Below are 23,647 nucleotides of genomic sequence, written 5' to 3' on the forward strand. Positions count from 1 at the left end.
ATAAGGCAGAAATAGATGTTTTTCTGGAACTCTCTTGCTTTTTCGATGATCCAGCGGATTTTGGCAATTTGATCTCTGTTCCTCTGCCTTTTCTAAAACCATCTGGAAGTTCACGGTTCACGTATTGTTAAAGCCTGGCCTGGAGAATTTTGAGCATTACTTTGCTAATGTGTGAGATAAGTGCAATCGTGCAGTAGTTTGAGCAGTCTTTGGCAATGCCTTTCTTTGAGATTGGAACGAAAATGGGCCATAAGAATAAAGAAGACCCTCTTCCCTGCCACAAAATGCAACACAGACTCCAAAGGCCAGGACTTAGAGAGCCTTTGGTGTCCCTTTCCTGCACCCCTCTTTTCCAGATGGGAAGCTGAGGTTCAGAGAGGCTTAACCAGTTCCTCCTGGTTGGCCTAATGGAGACAGTCCTAGAATTCAAGTCCCTTGACTCCAAAGTCAGCAGTTTACTTCTCTGACCCCAATTACAGACCACACAGAGGGAGGCCACCATACTATTTTCAGAAGATTTTCTGCCAGAGTTGAAGCCTGTAGTCCTGACAGTGTGACCAAAAGCCCAGGCTTTGCAGTTCCCAAGACCCGGGTTCATGTCTCATCTTTACGTTGAGCAACTGTTATTCACAGGGCCAGTTACCTCCGCTTCTTTGAGCCTCAAGGTCCTCATCTGTAAGATCAGGACAACAGCCGTTCTACCCTCTCATAGGGCTGTTGTGAAGATTCGGGGAGATGCCGTATTTGCCGTCCTTAGCAGCGCCCCTGGCTCAGGGTAAACGATCAACAATTGTTAGTGCCCCCTCAATCTGGAAGCTGACAAATTCAATTAACCAGAACCGCCCCCCCCACCCCCGCTTCCCAAGCCTCCCTGTTCACAGACTCATAAATCTTGTGTTGGAACGGAGCTCCATAAATCATCTGGCGCGGGCCCCCAGTTACTGGAGCCCTCACCGTATTTGGCTCAGTGTGGTCCCCAGGCTTTTGCTGGCTCAGCCTGCCTTACTGTAAGCAGCAGAATTCCCACCAGCACAGCCAAAAAAAAAAGGGAATAATGCTATCAGTGGATTCCACAAACGTGCTAATATTAGCTGGGCAGGAGGAGAGGGGATGTGCCTATATTTAGAATCTGTGTCTTCAGCCCTTTCCTGAAGCAGCAGAAGTTGGGGGGGGGTGGAGGGGAGGAGTGTTTGCAGCCAGCTGACCCCATGAGGCTGGCAGAGCCACAGGGCTGGTTCTCCCTTCATCTCTCCTTGGGAAGTGGGGAGAGCAGAGCCAGTGGGGAGGGCGGATGACCCCAGAGGGTCCCCCACAGAGCAGCACGGAGTGTGATACTGAGGTCCCATCAGGACCCCAGAGTGACTGGAACTGGGAAGTGGAGTCAGACGTGCATGGTCTGTGGCCTTCTAGTCTGAGAGGGTGTCTAGGGAGGGATTCTCCTGGCCTGATCCTCCTAGAGATGGGAGAACCCAGGTGTGCCAGGCGTTGGGCATGGGCCAGGGGAGAGCCTCAGAGGCTGCAGAATCTGATACATCCTTTTGCACAGCCTCCTCCCACAGAGGGTCTGCCTTCCCCGTCTCTGCCTCATCAACTCATCTCAGGGCTTTGCTCCAGTCCTTTCCCTGTAAACACGTCCTCCTCCCCGGAATCCCTGCCAGCCCCTGGAGCACTTGTGTGAGAATGAGGAAAAGACACATTTTCTCCAGACAGACACAGCCCTGCACCAGAGCACACAGCTGGGCGGGCAGAGTGCGAGCCAGGTTTCGGGTCTCATTCACTTCAGGGTGGATGCCCTTGTGCAGGGCACAACCTGCCCAACCACACATGGCCGCCCTGACACTCCTCTTGCATACGGCTATGTGTCCCCACGTGTGCTGTGCACAGCCTGACCTATCTTACCAGCATGCACTGTGACCAAATGGAAGCCAGAGCAGGGGACTTGAGCCTTGGCAGGTGAATAAAAAGACCAGTGGCCTGAGGTCCGGACTAGTGGGATGACTCCCAGAAAGGAGCTTCTTTACACAGGGTCTCAGTTTTCTCATCCTTCCAATGCGGCAGGTAAGCTAGATGATCTCCAGTCCTCTTTCAGCTTTGCAGTCTATGTTTCTGCTCATTTTTAGGTGGCATAGTGAAGGTATAATCAGAAAAGCATGTGTTCTCTGCCCTTCCCCCAAATAAAAGCCACATGATCCAGAGAAATAGAAGTTACTTTTGATTTATTCACTGTCTGGCTTCCCTGTCACTTGCTCCTCTGCTGGAGTCTTAGGCTGGACCAGAAGGCCTGTCTGTGCAGGGTGCTGAGGATTACCTGTCACCTAGGGAGAACCAGCCTCAAATCTTTATTTTCCCTCAGGCTGTTTCTGCAGCTGTGGTGCTGGGATGGGCCCAGGTCTGGAAGGTTCACCCAGTACGCCCCGGGGAAACTTTAAGTCTGCAGCCATTTCTGTGCAGATTTCCTAGTATCACATCACCATCTTGAAATAGTTACCAGACTGCATTTTCTATCTTCCTTTCTCCATCTTGGAGAGATCAGTAAGAACTGGAGAAGGCCTGGGGGATGGAGGCAGGCCAGCAGGAAAAGAAAGCTCAGGGTGTGAGTACCTGCTCGGCAGAGCTGTGTTTCTGTCGATGGGTTTTGTTTGTTTGTAAGCTGTGGGGCAGCAGCATCCTCTGCACCTGCAGAGGGCAAAGCAGAGAGCCGGCCTGGGCACAGATGTGCGCGTGCCTCATGTCGCCTGTGGGCATTCTGTGCACAGAAATAACTAGAGAGCAGCCAGACTTTCCAGGTGATATGTCTGCATGTGGCTTGTGACTGAGAGGCTGAAGAATCAGGACAAAAAAAAAAAAAAAAAAGGAAGGTTTGCAAGCACACACACATACACGGTCACACGAGCACACGGCTCACCTGTAACCGGCAGCTTCAGACCTCTTTGGGCATTGTTCCTGCAAATAGATTGTAACTTGGTGATTTTTAGAATCAGAGAATGTCGAGGCTGGAAGCAAGGTACCAGATTATTCAGTCTGGCGGATTCCAAACTTTTATTGGCCATGTAAGCCTCTCTTCATAGGGTATTTTATAGGGACCCACAATGTATCGGGCTCCCTGGTGGCTCAGACGGTAAAGAATCTGCCTGCAATGCGGGAGACCTGAGTTCAGCGGCATGGCAAACCACTCCAGTATTCTTGCCTGGAAAATCCCATGGACAGAGGGCTACAGTCGATGGGTCACAAAGAGTGGGACTCACTGAGCAGCTGACACACACACAACATATGGAATAGAGGGAAGCAGGATAAAGTGGGAGAAAGGAGGTGGGTGGGCTCTGGACTCCCTTGAGAATGGTAGGAAGACACAGAGGGAAGTACCCTGGGCCAAGCTCACATCCACGTGAATGGCGGTACCTAGAATGAACCCACAGCAAAGCACAGGGCAGGTCATCACAGCTGAGCTAAGATGAAAACACCGCTTTCCTCTGTGATCCAAAACCAGCCATCTTTCTACTCCACCAGGCTGCCACTCTCACATGGTTAGGCTTTTTCTCCCATAATTTATAGCAGAATCATCGAATGCCACAGCTGCAAGTGCCAGCTCAGTGGTTTCTAATCTCTCCTCTGCCAGTTCTGGGGTTTCAGCAGAGGATGGGAGGGGAGGCGGGTGTGATGGGTGGCCTGGAGAGCCCTGCCCTGCACACTTGGCCAGACTAACTCCCCTGTTACCTGATTTCCCGAGACGGGCTCTGGAAAAATATGATGGGGATGGAAGGACCTTCTTTAAACAAAGAAAAGGCCAGAGAAATTCTCATAAAGTCTCAACTTTCTCAGATGAGGAAATCAGCAACCTGACTTAGTTGATGCAGTGGAAAGAGGCTTAACTTTCAAAGGCAAGGGAATTAAGGGAGCAAAACCCCTGTATCTTCAATCTGCAGGAGCAGCGTTTGTTATCCATCTCACCCTCTGCGAGCCTGGAAGAGCAAAAGGCTGATGCCTTCTGCGAAAGACCCTCTCGGGGATTAAAGAGCAAATCCGGTCCCACCTGGCCAGCTGCAGCCTTCTGTTTTTTGTCCTCTGCCCCTGTACCAGTTAGACACTGGCATTTGACCTGTCAGTTTCAAGCACTGATGACCTCAGGTGACCCCCCACTCCTAAACACACACTAGCGCCTCCCTTCTGACAATACCTCCGATTTACCATGTCGGGCCATCGCAGCCCTGTGGACCCTTCACCTTTCTCCCTGCGCACAAGAATGCTGCGGCATGCAGAGGCCATGGAGCGGGGAGGCAAGCATTCTCTCTTCTCTTCCACAGGATACTGGAACAAGCAGAGCTGTGCAAACCCCTATCTCTGCCAGTCTGCAGCCCCTGGAGAACAAAGCTGCAGCAAGCTCCGCTCCTGTCTCAGATCTTTGCAGGGGTCTCCTTAACCTGTTGTTTGCATGGTTTGTTCCTGGCATTAAATCTAATAAGCTCAACATCTGGTGGTTTGATCCTGAGCTTGTTTGGGAAGGTTAGGCCTTTACAGGACATTAACAGAATGCTGTTGACAAGGCTTGGGGAGCTCGTCTCTGCCTCAGGAGCCCAGGGCTTTCTCACAAGCTCTGCCGGCTGGAGACAGCAGGGCTCTGCCAACACAGGCCTGGGCTGCAGCGCACTAGCTGGGCCTGCTTGCTGGGTAATTTACCCTCTCTGAGCTACTCTTTCGTCCTCTTAAAATTGAGCAGTATACCAAAGAAGACTGTTTTGAGGAGGAATTAAAATAATAGCAGGCACTCAGTAAAAAGTCATTTCTCACCCTCGAGTGAAGCCCAAGTCTCATGACTCCATGCAATTTGACACAAATCAGAGCTTAGCGTCTTCTGCCTCAGAGTTCTGTCTGCCATGGGACTCTCCAGGAGCAGAGGGAAGCTTTGATCATATGTCCTCGATGTAAAGACACTTGCACTTTAACATTTTACCGTCTCTGAAATTGAGATGTCAGAGTTTAATTGATCTCGTGGTTGAGGTTTGTCTCTGTTTTCTTAGTGGCTCATATAGTAATGATGTGTCTCATGACCAGAGCAGTTGTGATTGATAGCATCTTCGGTGTGATGAAACTGGGTGTTAGGTACTTACCATGTTCCTGGTGCCAGTCTAGACCACTTTACATCAGTTGCTTAATCTGTGCAACAACCTTGCAAGGTAGGGTAAGAGAATGCTCCAAGCAAGCGTTCTTGGAGCAGTGTGTGACTCTTTCCACTTTACAGATGGAAAAGCTGAGGCTCCAAGAGGTGAAAGGACTTGGCCAGAACACAGACTTATTATTAATAAATTGTGGAATCAGAATTTGAGCTGAAGACTACCTGACTCTAGGATCTGCGGGTAGGTTGGTAGGTGTATAGAGAGGAAATCTACTTTCTTTTGTTGTTAATTTATTTCGTTGAACTATAGGTGATATACAATGTTGTGTTAATTTCTGCTGTACAGCAGAGTGATTCAGTTACACATATATGTACACACACATATATATTTCATTTTTTCCATTATAGTTTATTATGAGATATTGAGTATAGTTCCTTGTTCTATACAGTAGGATCTTAATATTTATCCATTCTACATATAATAGTTTACATCTGCTAATCCCAAACTCCCAATCCAGCCCTTCCCTACCTGCTCTTAGTGACCACAAGTCTGTTCTCCATGTCTGTGAGTCTGTTTTTCTTTCATAGATAAGTTCATGTGTGTCATAGTTTAGTTTCCACATATAAGAGATATCATGTAGTATTTGTCTCTGTCTTTATGACTTATTTCAGTTAGTGTGATCATCCCTAGGTTCCTCCATGTTGCTGCAAATAGCATCGTTTCATTCTTTTTATGACTGAGTAGTATTCAATGTGTATATATGTGTGTATACACACACACGAGTGCATGCACACACACACACATCTTTATCCATTCATCTGTTGATGGGCATTTAGGTTGTTTCCACATCTTGGCTATTGTAAGTAATGCTACTAGAAACATAGGGATGCATATATTAAAAGCTAGTTTCTTTTTGCTTCTTAGGGCCATCCTTGAGTGGATCCATGTCCAGGGTCTGGAGGGTGCTTACTTTAACAAGCAAAATCACTTGCATTTTATTGGATGCCTGTTATGAACACATGCAACCCAAGCATCAGAGGTTCAGTGATGAACAAAATCTATGTGGAGCTTAAAGTCCAAGAAATCTGAGCAAGTTCAACCCATTTAAGAAGGGTTTTAATGGGATTCTACAGAATGCTGTGGAAGCATATAGAAGGGGCCCTTACCTAGGCTAATGAAGCCATGGGGAACTTCTCGAAGGAAGTGACCTGATTTGAAAGTTGGCCCAGCAAAGAGCTGAGAGTAATGGGGGGCACGTTCCAGGCAAAGGGAAGAGCATGTGAGATGAGGCCAGAGAATGCGTGGCCTATTGGAGAAACTGAAAAGAGATCTAGATCTCCATTATCCGGAAACCACTGAGGCTGTTGAGTACTTGGAATGTGGGTAGTCTAAACTGAGATGTATGGTAAGTGTACAGTACATACTGGACTGTATGAAATACACACTGGATTTCAGAGGCTTAGCATGACCAAAAATGTAAAATGTCTTATTAATAATTTTTATTGATATATTGATTATTTATATTGATATAAACATTAAAATTACAATGTTTTAATAATGTTTTAGATAAAATATCTTTATACACTAAAGACAATATCTTGTTAAAACTAGTGACAGTTATTTTGTATTACTTTTTCTAAAGAGTGGCTTCTGGAACATTCCACATATGTGGCCCAGATTTGTAGCTCACTTATTTTGAGACATAATGCACCAGGAAATGGGAAGTTATTAAAGGATTGTAACCTGGGGAAGATAAAGCTAAGGATATTGTAAGAAGTGAAGGAGTTGCAGAATTCCAGTGCTTTTGCCGGGTTGACTCATGTAATCCCCAAAGCAACTCTAGAAGTAGAAATTGTTAAATTTGTGTGTTCAGCTAAAGAGACAGAAGCTGGGAGAGGAGGATGGCTAAGCCAGCTGACCCAAGTGACCCAGTGTGTGCACGGCCATCTAGAAGCAGTTCAGAACCCACTGCCCAATACTGCCAGCGGCACAGCCAGAACCCAGGCCTTCTGAGTCCAGCCTGGCACCAGTCCCACTCTCTATGCCCCATCTCTGGCTGCCAGCCTGAAAGTAACCATGCAGCTTAGGACACAGACACCTAGGTCATCTAGACCTAAACTTTTCATACCATCCCTATGATTGGGTTCCCTTCTGCAGATGCTTGCCTCGGTCCCTTACTCCAAGCAATTAGCGAAGATGTGATACCTGGCAATTACTCTCCTTGTAAATGAGCTCTGATGCCTGGCTATTTCCCCAACTTCATTATTGATTGTTTAGATCATAACTGTTTTCAGGAAATGTACTTCTTGAAAGAACGCGGTGCACTTCTGAACATTCACCACCACGTCTAGAAAGATTGCTCTGTACCCCCTGCACCCCCTTGGCATGAGCATATACGAAAACCCTCTTCTCCATTAGCACCACATCCTGTTCACCACAAGCCGTGGGGCTGAGAGGTGGCTGAACAGAGGCACAGGAGTGGTTCCAGACTTTAAAGGACAGCGCCTTCCTGGTGAGCAGAATTTTGTTTTCATTTTCTAAAGTCAAAGATCCCCTTACGGATGATTACAAACTAAGATAGTGCAGAAGGTCTTGTAGTGAGAAGCAGAATCCTTCCCTAACCTCATCTGCCCTCCTCTAAGGCAACCACATTGAAGTACTTTTGTTTTTAGTTCTTTCGGTGGTTGCTTCCACATCATTAAATAGCATTTGCTTAAACTGCTATTGAGTGATGTTTCAGCTTTACAGGGTATGTATTGCCTCCCTGCTGGGTTAAGTGAAGGCTTAGCTTACTAACACCCCACCTCTCCCACCTCCTCCCAGGGTGCACTTGCAATCAGGAATCAGTATTATCACATTTTTAGTTCTTCCTCTGGTCACCTTTATAACTCTAAATAATATGTTTAAGACAATGGTTCTGAAGGGTCACTTCTTCCCTTGGACGCATTTCTTCAAAGCTTGCCTTCCATCCATAAGACGGCTTTCTGGAAAAAGGGCCCCCGTATAGAAAGAATTGTTCTGGAGCACCCTAAGGGTGCTTATTCTTAGTATTTTGAGATAGGTGGTTGTTGTTCAGTCACTCAGTCATGTCCAACTCTGCGATGCCATGGACTGTAGCACGCCAGGCTTCCCTTCCTTCACTGTCTCCCAGAGTTTGCTCAGATTCATGTCCATTGATGCCATCCAACCATTTTATCCTCAGTTGTCCCCTTCTCCTCCTACCCCCAATCTTTTCTAGCATCTGGGTCTTTACCGGTGAATCGGCTCTTTGCATCAGGAGGCCAAAGCATTTGAGCTTCAGCATTAGTCCTTCCAATGAATATTCAGAATTGATTTCCTTTAGGATCGACTGGTTTGATCTCCTTGCAGTCCAAGGGACTCTTGAGAGTCTTCTCCAGCACCTCAGTTGAAATGGGTGTTTCTCATTAATGCTTCACAATTTGAATTTGTGCCTTGCAGGAGGATAGTGGTGATTGTTGTAGGGCTGTTGGGAAACAGCCCTGGAACACATCTTGCCAAATGTGGGATTGTGGTTAAGAATGCTTACTCATCTCCATCATTGAAAGAAAAAAAAAACTCTTCCCTAGAACCTCACAGATCCTCTTGCCTGATTTCATAGAACATCACAGCTTTAGTTGGAACTTGATTGTGCTGTATTTTTCAAGAACTAAGGTATAGAGAGACAAACTAGATAGAATCAGGTTTATAAACCACTTAGGTCTTCCAAATGTAATATAAAAAGTAATGCATTTTGATCACATTACGCTGCTCCATAAGCCTGGGACTCTAAAGTTATCTGGACCACAGAAAAGGCTAAGCACAAAATTCAGAGTAAGTTGAATTAACTTTCGACCTAGGTCTGGAGTTAACCAGGGTGGTGGCTCAGATGGTAAAGAATCTGCCTGCAATGTGGGAGACCTGGGTTTGATCCCTGGGTGGGGAAGATCCCCTGGAGAAGGGAATGGTTACCCACTCCAGTATTCTTGCCTGGAGAATCCCATGGACAGAGGAGCTGGTGGGCTACAGTCCATGGTGTCACAAAGAGTCAGATGTGACTGAGTGACTAACACTTTTACTTTCATAATAAGTAAGTTGAAATAGCAATGAAATGTTAGTAGGAAGAGCACTGTCTTATACTTAGTGTATGTGTGTGGGTGGGGGTGTGGGTGGGGGTTGGGGACTGCAAAATCATCAATGCTAAGCTTAACGGCTAATAAAATATTTGTATCAACTGTTAGAAAATAAAAAAATATCCTTCACTAGATACCTACAGTATGTAGGGCACTGTACTATGCTGAACACTGAAGACATAGAAACATTTAAAATATTTCTTTGATAACATTTTAGTAAATAATTACTGCTGCTAAGTCGCTTCCATCGTGTCCGACTCTGTGCGACCCCAGAGACGGCAGCCCAGCAGGCTCCCCTGTGCCTGGGATTCTCCAGGCAAGAACACTGGAGTGGGTTGCCATTTTCTTCTCCAATGCACGAAAGTGAAGAGTTAAAGTGAAATCGCTCAGTCGTGTCCGACTCTTAGCGACCCCATGGACTGCAGCCTAGCAGGCTCCTCCGTCCATGGGATTTTCCAGGCAAGAGTATTGGGACATGCCAAAGGTAATGTATGGCTTGGAAGATAAGGCAATGATGCTCTTCCTGCCTTCAAGGAGTGCCCCATCTGTTCACGGGTGGACAGACATACAGAAAAAGGACCGTGCCAGCACAATAAACTAAGAGTATGGACCTGAGGGTCAGACAGACAGATTATGGATATACCTCACTTTGTGGTGCTCACAGATATGGGTGACTCTTGGATAACGTGGGTTTGAGCTCTGTGGTTCACTGATATTGTGACTTTCGCCATATTAGTACCGTTTGTATCCATGGAATCAACCAACCAACCACCGATGTTTCCATTGGTTGGTTGGTTGAATCTGTGGATGTGAAACTCAAGGATATAGAGGGCCAATATATCCTTGAGTTTATAACTGTATTCATTATACTATGCCATATTGTATAAGGGACCTGAGTAGACTTTGATTTTGGTGTTCCCAGGGGTTCCTGGAACCAATCCCCCAGAGATACAGAGGGATGACTGGATTGCACCCTTGGCAAATTGGAATTTTGTGGCAACCCTGCCTGGAGCAAGACTATCAGCACTGCTTTTCTAATCGTGCTTCCTCACTTCCTGTCTCTGTGTCACATTTTGATAGTTCTTGCCATATTTCAGATATTTTCATGATCATTATACTTGTTAGAATCATCTGTGATTGTGATCTTTTTGAATTTATTTATTTTTAATTGGAGGATAATTGCTTTACAATATTGTGTTGGTTTCTGCCATACATCCACATGAATCAGCCATAGGTATACGTATGTCCCCTCCCTCTTGAAGCCCCCTCCCACCCCCCACCCCATCCCAACCCTCTAGGTTGTCCCAGGGCACCAGGTTTGAGCTCCCTGCATCACACAGCAAATTCCCACTGACTATCTATTTTACACATTGCAATGTCGATGTTTCCATGCTACTCTCTCAATTTGTCCCACCCTCTACCCCACTGTGTCCACATGTTTGTTCTCTATCTCCATTGCAGCCCTGCAAATAGATTTATCAGTACCATCTTTCTAGATTCTATGTATATGTGTTAATATATAATATTTGTTTTTCTCTTTCTGACATACCTCACTCTGTATAATAGGATCTCAGTTCATCCCCCTCATTAGAACTGACTCAAATGCCTCCCTTTTTATGGCTGAGTAATATTCCATTGTGCATATGCACCACAACTTCTGTATCCATTCATCTGTTGATGGACATCCAGGTTGCTTCCATGTCGTAGCTATTGTAAGTAGTGCTGCAGTGAACACTGGGGTGCATATCTCTTTCATTTCTGGTTTTCTCAGAGTATATGCCCAGTAGTGGGATTGCTGAGTCATCTGGTAGTTTTATTCCTGGTTTTTTTAAGGAGTCTGTGATCATGATCTTTGATGTTCCTATAGCAAAAAGACTATAACTTGCTGAAGGCTCAGATGATAGTTAGCATTTTTCAGCAATAGAGTATTTTTTCATTAAGGTATGTACATTGATCTTTTGGGTATAATGCTACTGCGCACTTAATAGACTACAATATAGTGTAAATATAATTTTTATATGCACTAGGAAACCAAAAAAAATTGTGTGGCTCACTTTGTTGCGATATTCAGTTTATTGCTGTGGTCTCGAACCAAACCCACAATATCTCCGAGGTCTGCCTGTAATTCGCACTCTGGTGTTCACGAGTTAAGTGACCTTGTGCAAGTCATGGCATTTCTCTGTGACTCGTTTTCTCTCCTGTGTCATGGTAAACACCTGCTTCTTGCAGTAAGAAGTGTGGGAGCAAAGTGAGATTATCTTTTAATAATAGCATGTGAACCCCTCAACCCAATGCCTTATAAATGCTAGACCATTCAGAAGTCGAGTCCCCCTTTTTACCCAACCCCCAGATCCGAGACTTGCTAGAGGAGTTTAGAGGAGGAGGTGATCATTTGTACGAGGTGGAGAGGGGAGGACTCCAGAAGGTCTGGGGGTGATCTGGACCTTGCAGGGTGAGGGAGATGGGAGAATCCAGGGAGTGGATAGGGGCTGGGCCAGGGAATGGGCAGACAGTGCCTACGGCATGCCAGAGGGGAACATTTCTTGGGACCAAAACCAGGGTGGAACTTTTAAAATCTTTAGCAAGTTATCTTTGCTTTTGTGAGGAGTCATGGAAGAAAGAGCCTGGGATACTATTGGGGCTAGAAAGCTGCTGCTCCCAAGAAGCTTTTCTGTACCCTTGGGCATAATGCAAGGATGAGTCTAGCACAGACTTGGTCTTCAGGCTGACCTGGCCAAGCCCTCATCCTCACAACAGCGTGCCCATGGACAGATGAGAAAATCACTTTGAGTCTCAAATCCCTCTGACTGTAATATGGGGAATAACAAGAGAACATCTCCACGGTGCCACTATGAAGAATCAATAAAAAGCCTTCAGAACATGTCTAGCATACAATAGGCATGCAGTAGATGCTAGTTTCTTTTGAGAAGTCTTTTCAAAAGTCTTGCACTCTTCCCTAGGACACAGCACTTCCTGCTGAAAGGAAGGCTGCCACTTCGGGAGGGACTTAATTATCTCTGTCCCCATGGCCCTGGGGTGGGGCTCACATACAGTCAGCTCTCAGGGAGCAGTTACCAAATGGGACCAGACTTGCGCCAGCTGGACCTTATGTGGCTGTGGAGCGAGGCTCAGGACGGAGTGAGTCAGCCCAGAAGGCCAGGGATGCAGGTGGTGTTAAAAGCACCCAGACTTTGGAGTCATGAAGACTTGAGTCTGAAAACTCCTATTTGGCCATTTACTCTTGGCCTTGGTTTTGTCATCTGGAAAATGGGAACAGAACTCGCTACTTCCTGGAGTTGTTATGAGAACCACATGAGATAACCTGTGTTATGGTACTGCTGGGCACTAGGCTGTGGTGTGTGTGTGTGTGTGTGTGTGTGTGTGTGTGTATGTGCTCACACATGTATATGAGACAAGGTCCATGGTCCATAGTCAGCGCTCAGTACACAGTGAATATGTATGTGCCTCCCTGCTCCCCTTTCCTGGGCCAGGGGGCGTAGTTCCCAGGTGGTCTTCCCCAAGAGGCAGTACCAGGTTGCACACCACACTCCCTCTGCTCCCAGCCCAGGGTGGGACCTTGTGTGCTAGGAGCCCATGCTGGTGCCAATCGGCAAGTCCAGGACTTGCGGGTGAGCAGGGAAAGTCTGAAGACTTAGGTTCCACCCAGCTCCACATTGAACGGTGGGCACCTCGGGCAGGGCCCTTGGTAGGCTCTACCTGGGGTCCCCATGATAAGATGAGGAGGTGGCCCTCAGCAGGCTCAGTGTCCCTCCGGGGATAAATGTGAACACAGTTCATCCTCTCTTCCCCAGACAGAGGCCATGGTCTCTTACAGATAAAGGGCCAGTTAGTAGAACACTCTGGAATGGTGTGGAAAGTACAGATAAATGCACAGGCACACGAGAATCAGGAGCAAGTGACTTCCATCTCTGAAGTCCTTTGGAAAGATACGAGAAAGGTCTACAAGCATAAACATGTCTTCATGGTCAACATTCCTTGGCCTCTTCCAAGGCATGAGTCTTCTTGGGAAGGAATTAACCCTATGGGTCAGAATAGGTGCTGTTGAGGGCTGTCTGAACCTTCCCCTTCCAGCTTTCTCTCACTCCAGACCTCAGGGTCCTCCCTGGCCAGTGAGATGTACAGTTACCTGCAGGCTTTTTATCCTCGGACTGACCCAACTCCGTCATGAGATCTCAGTGCCTCAGTTTCCACATTAGATGAACTCAGTGACTTGAGGGATTTCCAAAATGTTGGTGACAGTGGAAGTTCTTGTCAAACGAACTCGCTCATGAAGTCTGAACACACACAACAGGAAGAGGCAGAACTGCTTCCATTAGGGGCGGTGGCGGGGGATGCTGTAGAGGCAGAACTGCTTCCATTAGGGGCGGTGGCGGGGGATGCTGTAGAGGCAGAACTGCTTCTGTTAGAGGGTGTGGGATGCTGTTTTCTCTCCTGATGGGCTGCTTCTGAAAACCTGGCTCTCTGCTGGGCACTGAATCCCACCTGTTTCTGCCTGGGGCTGTCTAGTAGGGTAACTGCCCTGCCAATTATACAGATGATACAAAGGGGGCAGAGAGAGGTAGCCTGAGGCTTGGAGGAGTCGTGGCCAGCTTCCTGTAGCGCGTGATGTCGAAAGAGAGCCTTGAAGGATGGGGAGGCATTTGTCTGGGGAGGAGGTGCGCTGGAAGAGAGAGAGACTGGAAACAGCAGGCAGAGCTAGAATCTAAGCGATGGGGGTGTGGGAGTGGGGATGGGGACCATGATCAGTGGGGAGCAGTGAAAAGAGATAACTGGAGGGGTTAGACGGCCTAGAACTTGAAGCGTTTGCTCTATGTGGTGACACCAAGTCATTTAAGAGTTTTGAGTAGGGAATTGTGGTCACTGGATTTTCAAAATGTATATAGCAGATTTATTTGGATATAATTCATATACTGTGCGAGTTGGTAATTAGATTGTGGGATGAGAAACTAAATCACTTTGGCTCTAAAGCGGCAAAGGGAATGAAATCATCGAGGGGTCATTTTGGATAGCACATTCTGTGGCACGCTCGCCTCTAAGCCCTAAGCACCAGTTACATTCCCTGACTTGTTGCTTAGAACCCCAAAATGGCCCCTACTGGCTTCTGAAAGCCTCGTAGGGGAAGGAAGCTTCTGGATCATGCGCAACTGTGGGAAGCAGACTAGAGAGGCTCTTGCAGGTGGCCCGTCTAGAGGTGGTGCTGGGCAGAGGGGGCGAGGAGGGGACGAGTCCAGGAGCCACAGGGGAAGCCTGGCCTGGTGGGCTGTGTGCAGCCCTTGGCGCTCCCCATGAGGCCTGTGAATGTCTGGAAGGGAACCTGCTGGGCAGAGAGGAGGGAAGGTAAGAGGGGAGAGGGGGCTCCCACGGAGCTGCCGGGAGGAGAGAAAACCCAGAAGCAGTTAATCCTGCTGGTTGAACTGTTTTTATAAACGACACTCTAAAATCAAATAGATGCAATAGAAACACAGTGGCCTTTTCATTAAACATGCCACAGAGGCCCCTTGTTCAGCAGCCGTTGTCAGTCAGATGGAGGCCATTGTCTCTTTCCCCAGCCCTCCATAATTGGCATCTGTCTGGGAGCAAACAAATAAATACCAGGCTGGCATTTTAACTAGGGCAGCAAGGAGAGGGGCGCTGCCTTCCAGAGTCTGCTCGGCGCTCCCAGCAGGTAAGGTCCTGGAGAAGCCTGTCTTTTCCAGGAGGCCCCAGATGCTAGCCCCCGCCAGGTACAGCTCCCAGTTTTTCTCCTGGACACACCCATTCTGATCTTTACCCAAAATCGCTGCTCCAGAGAGCCGGATTTCTGTTTTCTGCCTGCAGAAGCCCCTGAAACACAGTCAGTAGAGTTTCTTTTTGGTGTTTTGCCTGGGGGACATCAAGGGAAAAAGTAGACATGAGCACATTGTCTGGCTGACTTTGGATACGACCACTTAATAACAACAATACAGCTCTCATGTTAAATAATACAAATAGAATTAACATAGCATGGTTAATTAGCAATAACATTGTTGCAGCGTAAGAGGATAAGACTTGTGATTCACTAGTAAGAATAGCATAGTGACAGCATTATTATGAATTTAGAGTTTCTTAACAGCATGATTGTCAGCCACTACTTTGGACAACATGTTCCTCTACAGGCGATCCTCAGTATTCCCAGCAGTCATGTTCTAAGTAGCCATGAACACTGAATGAAGGAATGCTGAACCACCTCTCCTAGAGAAATATTCATATGTAGTTAGGGTCCTGTGAGCCTCTGGTCACATTTCATCATCTGATCAACGCATCATCTTTTTTTCATGGAAATTTCTGTGTCAAAGCGCCTTTTAAAGTATATATTGTTGATTCATTAACATTGAACTCGGAGTTAACAGCGCTGTAACTCATGGCTGAACGAAGCTTATCTAATGTATGTATTTTCTCGGAAGGCACATCAGAGCCTTCTTACTTAGAAACAGTAAATAGCACTTCAGCCCCATGCTTGGGGCCACTTTAAACAGCAAAATCATCAACAAAAATGTAAAAAATGTGGCGCTAAATAGACCGCGAAAAGGATACTTGTTTACAGGATGAGAGCAGAAACTAGACCACAGAGCCTTGCCTGGCTCCTCCTCAGCTGGGATCTCAAGCATCAGGAGACTCAAATTCCCCCATTCTGTCGTCGTCCCACGATGATCACAAGAACACCATGAGTATTGTTGTGGGACAACAAATAAATTGTAGGCAAATTTGCAAATACATATTCCACAAATGAGGGTAGGCTAACTCTTAGTGCACTTAGTTCTCAATCAAGCCAGCAACTTCCATCTTTTGGTGTTTTGAACTAAGGTTCAAAGAGTGAGAGTGACGTGTTCAAAATCAGATAGCTGGAATGTGGTTCATGATATAGCACCAGGGGTCAATGAACTGCAGCCCAGGGGCCAGCTGCCTGTTTTTATAAATAAAGTTTTATTGAAACACATAAACACAGCCATATTCTTGTGTTTACATATTGTCTGTGCAGCAGCTTTTATGCCATAATGGCAGAGTTAAGTTGTTGCAACAGAGATCAGATAGCCCACAAAACCTGGTATAGTTATGATCCAGCTTAGGGGAAAACTGTGTTATCCCACATTCTCTCTTTTTTAGTTCAGAGGGCAAATGTTCTCTCTGGTGTTAATACCAGTGCTTTTCCTAAACATTGTGTTTCCTCTCTTGAACAATGGGAAGTTTATAACTGATTATGTTTCCTTCTTTACAACAATGGAAAGAGGCTCAAAGCCTAAAAGAGCCAGAGATACCTGGCACTCACATGATAGGAACAGAAAGGATCTTCCATCTCCTTTACACTAGAAGAGAGTTAGATTATTTCCACACAAAAATGTGGTCAATTTAGAGGTTATATATAGGCATCTGGGCCTTTCCAGTAATGAAGGGTTTCACGTGGAGCAGAACCAGGATTCCACAGAAATTGCTGTTTTCACTAAGAAGAAAAAGGCATACTATCTGAAAATAATCTTTATAGCTAACTACCAATTACCAAGAATTTATTATGTGCAAGCACTATACACAACTTACATCATTTTTTTCTCTATGGTATGTAGTATTTAGGCCAAGAGAGCCTATGCCACACAGCTCAGTGTCATTAACCCTTTTTACAGACTAGGAAACCAAGGACTAAAGATGTTTAACCAAAGATGTTAATGTGTTCTAGGTCACAAAGCAAGGCAGTGGGAGGTCTGAGATTTGAAGCCAGGTGTGTCTGTCTCCAGAACTTACTCCCTACACTCCATCCCGCCTTACCCAGCCTCAACCTTCATCCTCCCAGCTCTCAGAATCAGGGCTGTGGGTTGGGCAGTGAGGTGTTTCTGACATTCTCCTCATGTTGGGACATTCATCTTTGGCTTTGAACAGGGTGGGTGTCCTCCATAGAACACTGGGGGTGGGGTGGGAGAGGGGGCCGTGTCCAGAGTAGACTGATGGAGGTTGGTGAGAAGGCCTTGCAGTAGCTCAGGGATGAGATGGTGGTGGCTAGACACTGGTGCTGGCAGTGACTGGCAAGACGCGTGGAGGAATCAGAACTGACAAAATCCAGTGATTGATTCTGCACATGTATGGGTAGAAGGTGAAATAAGTGGCTCCTGGTTTCTGGCTGACATGACTAGGTAGATGGTGGGTCCTTATCCGGGGCTAGAGAGGAGATGGAGAACTCATTCTGTACAGGCTGAGCTTGAGCCCCCATGAGATACTCAGAGGAAATTCCCACTTACAATGATGGGAGCCTTTGTCCCACTCTGGTATATGTGATATGTGATATTTTGACATATATATATATATATATTTCTCATAATGTATGTCTCTCCCTCTTCAAAACTGTGGTATTGAAAGGCAGAAAGCCTTTGTTTAACGAAGGCTTCAGTGTTTTATTTTTTTTTAATGGTTACTCTTTGTAAATGATTCTGAAAGACTTACCAGTCTTCTTGCTCATTTCTTTGTGCTTGTAAGAAAGGGGAAAGCTGTGCTTTGGTCAATTCAGAACCTCCTCTGTCTCCATCAGAACCAATAAATACCTGCTGTCACCCTGTAACTGCACCTCCTAAACTCTTTAGTACATAGCATAAGTGGAAGGCTGTAAAGACTGTTAAGGAAGTCTCTGGTGAGACCAGTAGCAAATATAAGGGCCTGTGCCTTTCAGAAGGATGGACTCTGGGGCACAGGAATTTAACTCCCTCCCCTGCATTAATTCTTCTTCTCCAGCAGCAACATTTATGAGTATTTATCGAACATCTGGGCATTAGTGATGCAAAGCACTTCACAGCAGTAGCATGGAAGCTCATGGGAGCAGACATTTCTGTCTGTTTGATGCATTGCTATGTTGTCTGGGCCTAGACTGTGCTCGGTATGCTTGCTACATGGTAGGTGCTCAGGAAGTTATTTGATGAGGGGATAAACAAGTGAAAGAAAATACTTCCTGCTGACACAGAAGATCAATTCAGTCATCCAGCATTTATTCACCATGTGTCAGATCTCGAGTCAGACCATGGGAACACGCAGAAGCGTAGACCAACCCGGCACTCAAGAAGTATTATGCAGGAGACCAGCCAGTCAGAAGATCATGATTGTTCTTGGGAGAAGTGTCCCTACAGCAGTAGGAACTGCGTGCCAAGAGAAGCAAGTGGGGAGTGGCAACCCTGACTCCAGGTGGGAGACCAGGAATGCTTCACAGAGGAGGCAGCATTTGACCTGGGTCTTGAAGGATGAGTAAGAGTTTTCTGAGTGGGAACTGAGAGAGGTATCCAGACAGAGGAAATCTTTTGGGAAGGGAGCTGAGACAGTTGTTCTGGTCATTTGCAAGGAAATACCTTGCCAGTAGGTTGGAGATGGCTATAGATGGTCTATCCTCCCAGTGCTTGAGAAAGGCTAGATTGTTATCCAAATCCCTACTCCCTCCCAACTCCCCACTCCCTCCCGACTCCGCATGTTAGCATCCTTCTAGGAGAGGAGGAGAAGAGAGAAGGATAAAGTTTATTGGTGGGAGGAAAATGTTGGGAAAAAAGCATGCACAGGGAAACATGGATACATACTAGACACCTACACTTCTTAGCTCAGTACACAGTGCGAACCTCAGGAATTAAGGAGCATCCGGGGCCCGCCCATTCCCATCGTATGCCACTGTTCACAGGCCCACTTGTGCACACAGCATTTCTTGAATGTCCCTTCTGCACCTGGGGCTTCTGATAGGAAGTCAAACAAGGCGTAGTATGGTCACCAGCAAGCAGTTTTGTGACTCCCAGGCCAGTGAATTGGCCATTTATAGGGACCTGAGGTCTGTCCATTTACCAGGGATTTCAAACCGCGGCCTGTGGGCTGTCTGTGGCTTTTTCACATACCTGGCCTTCATCACTCATCAGGTTACCTGTAGACCCACTGAAGGTATTTGTGTCTCAGAACTCTGGATGAGAAATCTCTAAGAAATTCCAAGCATTGATGATACCAAAGGTAGGATAGACATAGAGAACCACAGGTCATGGTTGGTCATTCCCACTTGCAGTCTAGAATCATCTGGTTCTCTTGTTAAATACACCATTTCCTACCTAGACAGTGTTTCAACAAGAGGAGACATCACTTTGGCAACAAAGGCTGGTATAGTCAAAGTTATAGTTTTTCTAGTAATCACGTACGGATGTAAGAGTTGGACCATAAAAAAAGGCTGAGCACTGAGGAACTGATGCTTTTGAACTGTGGTGCTGGAGAAGACTCTTGAGAGTGCCTTGGACAGCAAGGAAATCAAACCAGTCAATCCTAAAGGAAGTCAACCCTGAATTTTCATTGGAAGGACTGATGCTGAAACTGAAGCTCCAATACCTTGGCCGCCTGATTCAAAGAGCCAACTCATTGGAAAAGACCCTGATGCTGGGAAAGATTGAGGGCAGGAGAAGACGGGGATAACAGAGAATGAGATGGTTGAATGGCATCATCGACTCAATGGATGTGAGTTTGAGCAATCTCTAGGAGATAGTCAAGGACAGGGAAGCTTGGTGCACTGCAGTCTATGGGGTCACAAAGAGTCGGACCCGACTGAACAATAACAACCCTCAGGGATTCTGATTCAGTTGGTCTGACATGGACTGGAGACTGAGTCTTTTTTAAAGCTCTACCAGTTACTTTAGTTCTAACATGCTACTGCTGGAAAACCACAGCCCAGAGAGGCAGTTTGTTTTGGCCAGACTCATAAAATACACCATCCTCCTAACTTGCAACCCACTGCTGTTTTCCCCAAACAGCACTGAAGGCAAAGGGGCCCTCAGAACCTTCCTGAATATTCAAGAGGCATCCCGCACATCAGCAGCTTGGAGCAGGGGAGGCAGGAATCTGTAACTGCTGTGTTGCCTCTTCAAGAACAAAGCCCTTGCCAGTTTACCACTCTGGGAAGATTGCCAGGCTCAAGTATTAATAATAATCTCTTTGTTTTTTAAATGCCTTATAATTGCATAAATAAAGCTTACTTTCTCTTCTTTAATGGTAATGAGGCTTATTTGACTGATTGGTTGATTAATAAGACTCTAATTTCTTTACTGACAAAACACGAAGGCCAAAAGAGGGATGCTGGGTGCTAGTAGCTTGGGATGCGAAGCAACCATTCCACTTTTTAGTTGCTGCTCCTGAATCTGGGAGAGAAGGGTAGCAATGCAGTCAGATATGGATAAATAAAAGCTGCAGGAAGTTTGAGGAAGCAGGTCCCTGCATTTTCCTGAAGGGCTATTCCTGAACACCATCTTCTTCATAGTCAACAGCGTCTGTCCTATGAAGACCTGTGGGGAATATTTCTCTGATTTCAGTGCCCGTCAAGCTTGTACTCGATTCCCAGGTAGCTCAGTGGTAAGGAACCCTCCTGTCAATGCTGGAGATGTGAGCTCTATCCCTGGGTCAGGAAGATCTCCTGGAGAAGGAAATGGCAACCCGCTCCAGTATTTTTGCCTGGGAAATTCCATGGACAGAGGAGCCTCTGGGCTAGAGTCCATGGAGTTGCAAAGAGTCAGACACGATTTAGCAACTCAATAACAGCAATAATGGTTGCACTCATCCTGGTAGTATTGTATGCACACTTGTAGACACTGGCAATTGTGAAATTGATCGTGTTTGCTGTTTCCCACTGGACACCAGGAAACTCAGAGCCAAACCGGTGTCTAGCCAGCAACAGGCATAAAATCCTCAGCAAATGTTTGATGTAATAACAGCTCACATTTGTTGAGCATTTACCGTCTGCATGAACCCCCGGTAACTTACTTTCTGCAAACTTAAGGTTCCTGAAAAACTAGAGTGCAGCTCTCCCTTTTATAAATCAAGTAATGTTTTCAATGCCCCAGAGGAATAAAGAACTGGTTCATTTAAATCAGAGATCCCAGTGCTGTGAGTAATGACCTCCCTACTCCACCATGTTTGCAGTGTCATTTGCTGGTTTTCAGACTCTCTCTTGACCTACAGAGGAGGCCAGCTGGGCCCGGCTGCTGCCTCCAAGTTGGCTGTGAACTTAGCTTTCTTTTCCTGAGCCCAGAAAAACCCCTACCCTAGCGACGAATCACAGGCCAGAGCCGAGCCCTGACAGGGGCCCACGGTTGTAGACGGCTTTGCACTGTCACGCACTGGCCGGGAGACAAAGGGAAACAGGAGGGCTTTTATTGGTCACCTGCCTCCGTGCACAGGGCTCCTGATAGATAACAGATGGAGAGACGAGGGAGTTAATGAGGTCGGCGTTCTGGCCAAATGCTCTCCATCTTCCTTTTGCCACTGAGTCGTTGGAAAAGAATGTTGCTCTGGGCGGGTGGGGCAGGGAGAGCTCAAAAAAGCTGAGCTTTCACCAGAGGTGTTGGGAGAAGCGAGGAGGCGAGAACAGTGTGCACTGATGCGATTCATCTCAATTCAGTGAATATTTATTAAGCGCTTCATACCTTAGTCACCTTTAGGTATCACCGCACCCGCAACGTATTCTTCCAGAATGCTCTTCCGTGTAGTTATCTTTATGTAGTTATCTTTATCTGCATTTTACAGCTCAGCAACTTAAAAGGCTCAGAGATGTTAAGTAACTTGGCCAAGATCACCCAGCCAACCTAGAACTCAGCTGGGATTTGAACCTAAACCTCTCCCTCTCTTTAAACCTCATGCATCATGCTGCTTCTCCAAGCTGTAAGACCACTCGCCGTGTCACACATTCCTTTTGAAATTGTTTTCAGGGTTGCATCTTGAGGTCTCATTTCCGAAGCATCTCTTCTTGCTATAGTGAGGAAATAGTGGTGGGAAAGAGACTGATCTTCAAAGCATTGGGAGAAATGGGTGGAAGGAGCCGTTTACACTTAGAAAATTTGCCTTCGGTTCTAGGTGGGGTGGGGGGAGTTAGTAATTTAATCGTCAGGGCTGACATCCACTTCCTGGGGGGCTCCTTGTCTTCAGCCAGATGTTTTTTGTTGAATCTGGTAATTTTCAAAGAAAGGTCAGGGCTGGTGGCTGTGAATAGAGCTCATGGAAGACCATGGGAAACCTCCCATAAATGGTGTGTGTCACGGCACTTTACAACTTCTAGCCTCTCCGGGGCTCTCTCACAGCAGCCCTGTAATGCAGGCTCATTATTGGCCCCATTTTATGGATGAGAAAACTGAGCCCCTAAGACTTTCCCAGATCAAGTGCAGAGCTGGGACCCACCCTGTGTAGGAAGACGCAAGCTTGGTACCTGGCACATCTGGATATTCACAGACCATTAGAACTTCAGATTCCCACCTCTGAGGCTTTTTCCTTCCATCACACTGTCTCTGCCTCGAGAAAAAGTAGTCTATCCTGAAGGCTGTTTTTTTCCAAATGTAAGGAAACCCTTGCTGGGCTGTGATCTCACGTTCCTCACAGCCCCCTTTGGCGTCTCCACGGACCATGCATGTGACTAACTTTCATCCATCCAGAGGTTATAAGAAAGCAAACGTTGGCAGCATAACATCTCTCTTCAGAGACACAGAAGGCTGCCCCAGGATTTGTCTCTGGGGGTCGGGGAAGAAATTTGAGAGGCTGTGGAGGAAGAAGGCACTGGCTTTGCTTTGTCAAGATCTGTGCTTTTTAAACAGTTTCATCCCCAAACCCATAACATCCCTCCTCCTAAAGGAAAAAAAAAACAAACAATCCAAACAAAATGTGTAAGCCACCATATTCTGTGCCCACAGCTCCCTCTCTGCCTGTGTATTTCTGGCCTGGCCCCCAGACCCCGTGGGAAGAGGGGAGAGCTCTTCTCAGGGGTCAGTGGTGTGGGGTGCAAGGGGGCACTGAGGGTGGGCTAAGGGCTCAGACCCAAGCCACATCCAGGGGGAAAAGGCAGGGTGGACTCTGGGGGAACCATCGCATGGTTGAGAGTCCTTGAATCTCAACCATCCAGATAATGGGACCCATCAGAATCAAGAGCAGGGTTGAGGAGCTGGGTGGAGGAGAGGGCCAGAGGAGGGCACCAGTGCTTGCGGAGTGCCCTCTGTGGGCCAGCTAGTTGCCATACACATTCTCCTCTTTTTCCCCAACCACATGAATTTGCAAGATGAGGAAGTTGAGGCTCAGAGTCCCAACAACATGTCCATAGCTTGTCAGAGGCAGAACTGAGACCAGAGCACAGGTTTCTGACGCCAGAGCTGGAGACGGGATCAAGGAGGATCTAGGCTTGCTAACACAGCAGGAGGCAGTGCTCCTGTGTCCGACCTCGTATATGGTGTGAGGTCGGAAGTGTGTGATCATGAAGTCAGGTGTGGGTCTTCTCAGGCATGCTATATGTATTAAAGGTCCAGACCTGTGCTGTCCAGCATGGTAGCCACTAGCCACCCAGGCTATTTTAAGTTCATTAAATTAAAATAAAAACTTCATTCCTGGATTGCATGAGCCACATCTCCA

The 23,647-nt window shown here is 46.7% G+C and overlaps 1 protein-coding gene across 8 annotated transcripts in view; it reads left to right on the forward strand.

Annotated features, from left to right (window-relative positions):
- The window catches only part of TENM4 (teneurin transmembrane protein 4), an 851,321-nt gene that overhangs the window by 191,822 nt on the left and 635,852 nt on the right, over nucleotides 1-23,647 (forward strand). Inside the window, exon 1 of one of the 8 annotated variants that reach the window (XM_024987527.2) lies at nucleotides 14,508-14,927. The exons of the other annotated variants lie outside the window; for them this stretch is intronic. The gene's annotated coding sequence lies outside the window, so the exon portion shown is untranslated. Of the gene's footprint in view, nucleotides 1-14,507; nucleotides 14,928-23,647 lie in introns of those variants that run through there. 8 annotated transcript variants of the gene reach the window in all.

This window comes from Bos taurus, chromosome 29 (assembly GCF_002263795.3).
Source record: "Bos taurus isolate L1 Dominette 01449 registration number 42190680 breed Hereford chromosome 29, ARS-UCD2.0, whole genome shotgun sequence".
Classification (NCBI taxonomy): Eukaryota; Metazoa; Chordata; class Mammalia; order Artiodactyla; family Bovidae; genus Bos; species Bos taurus.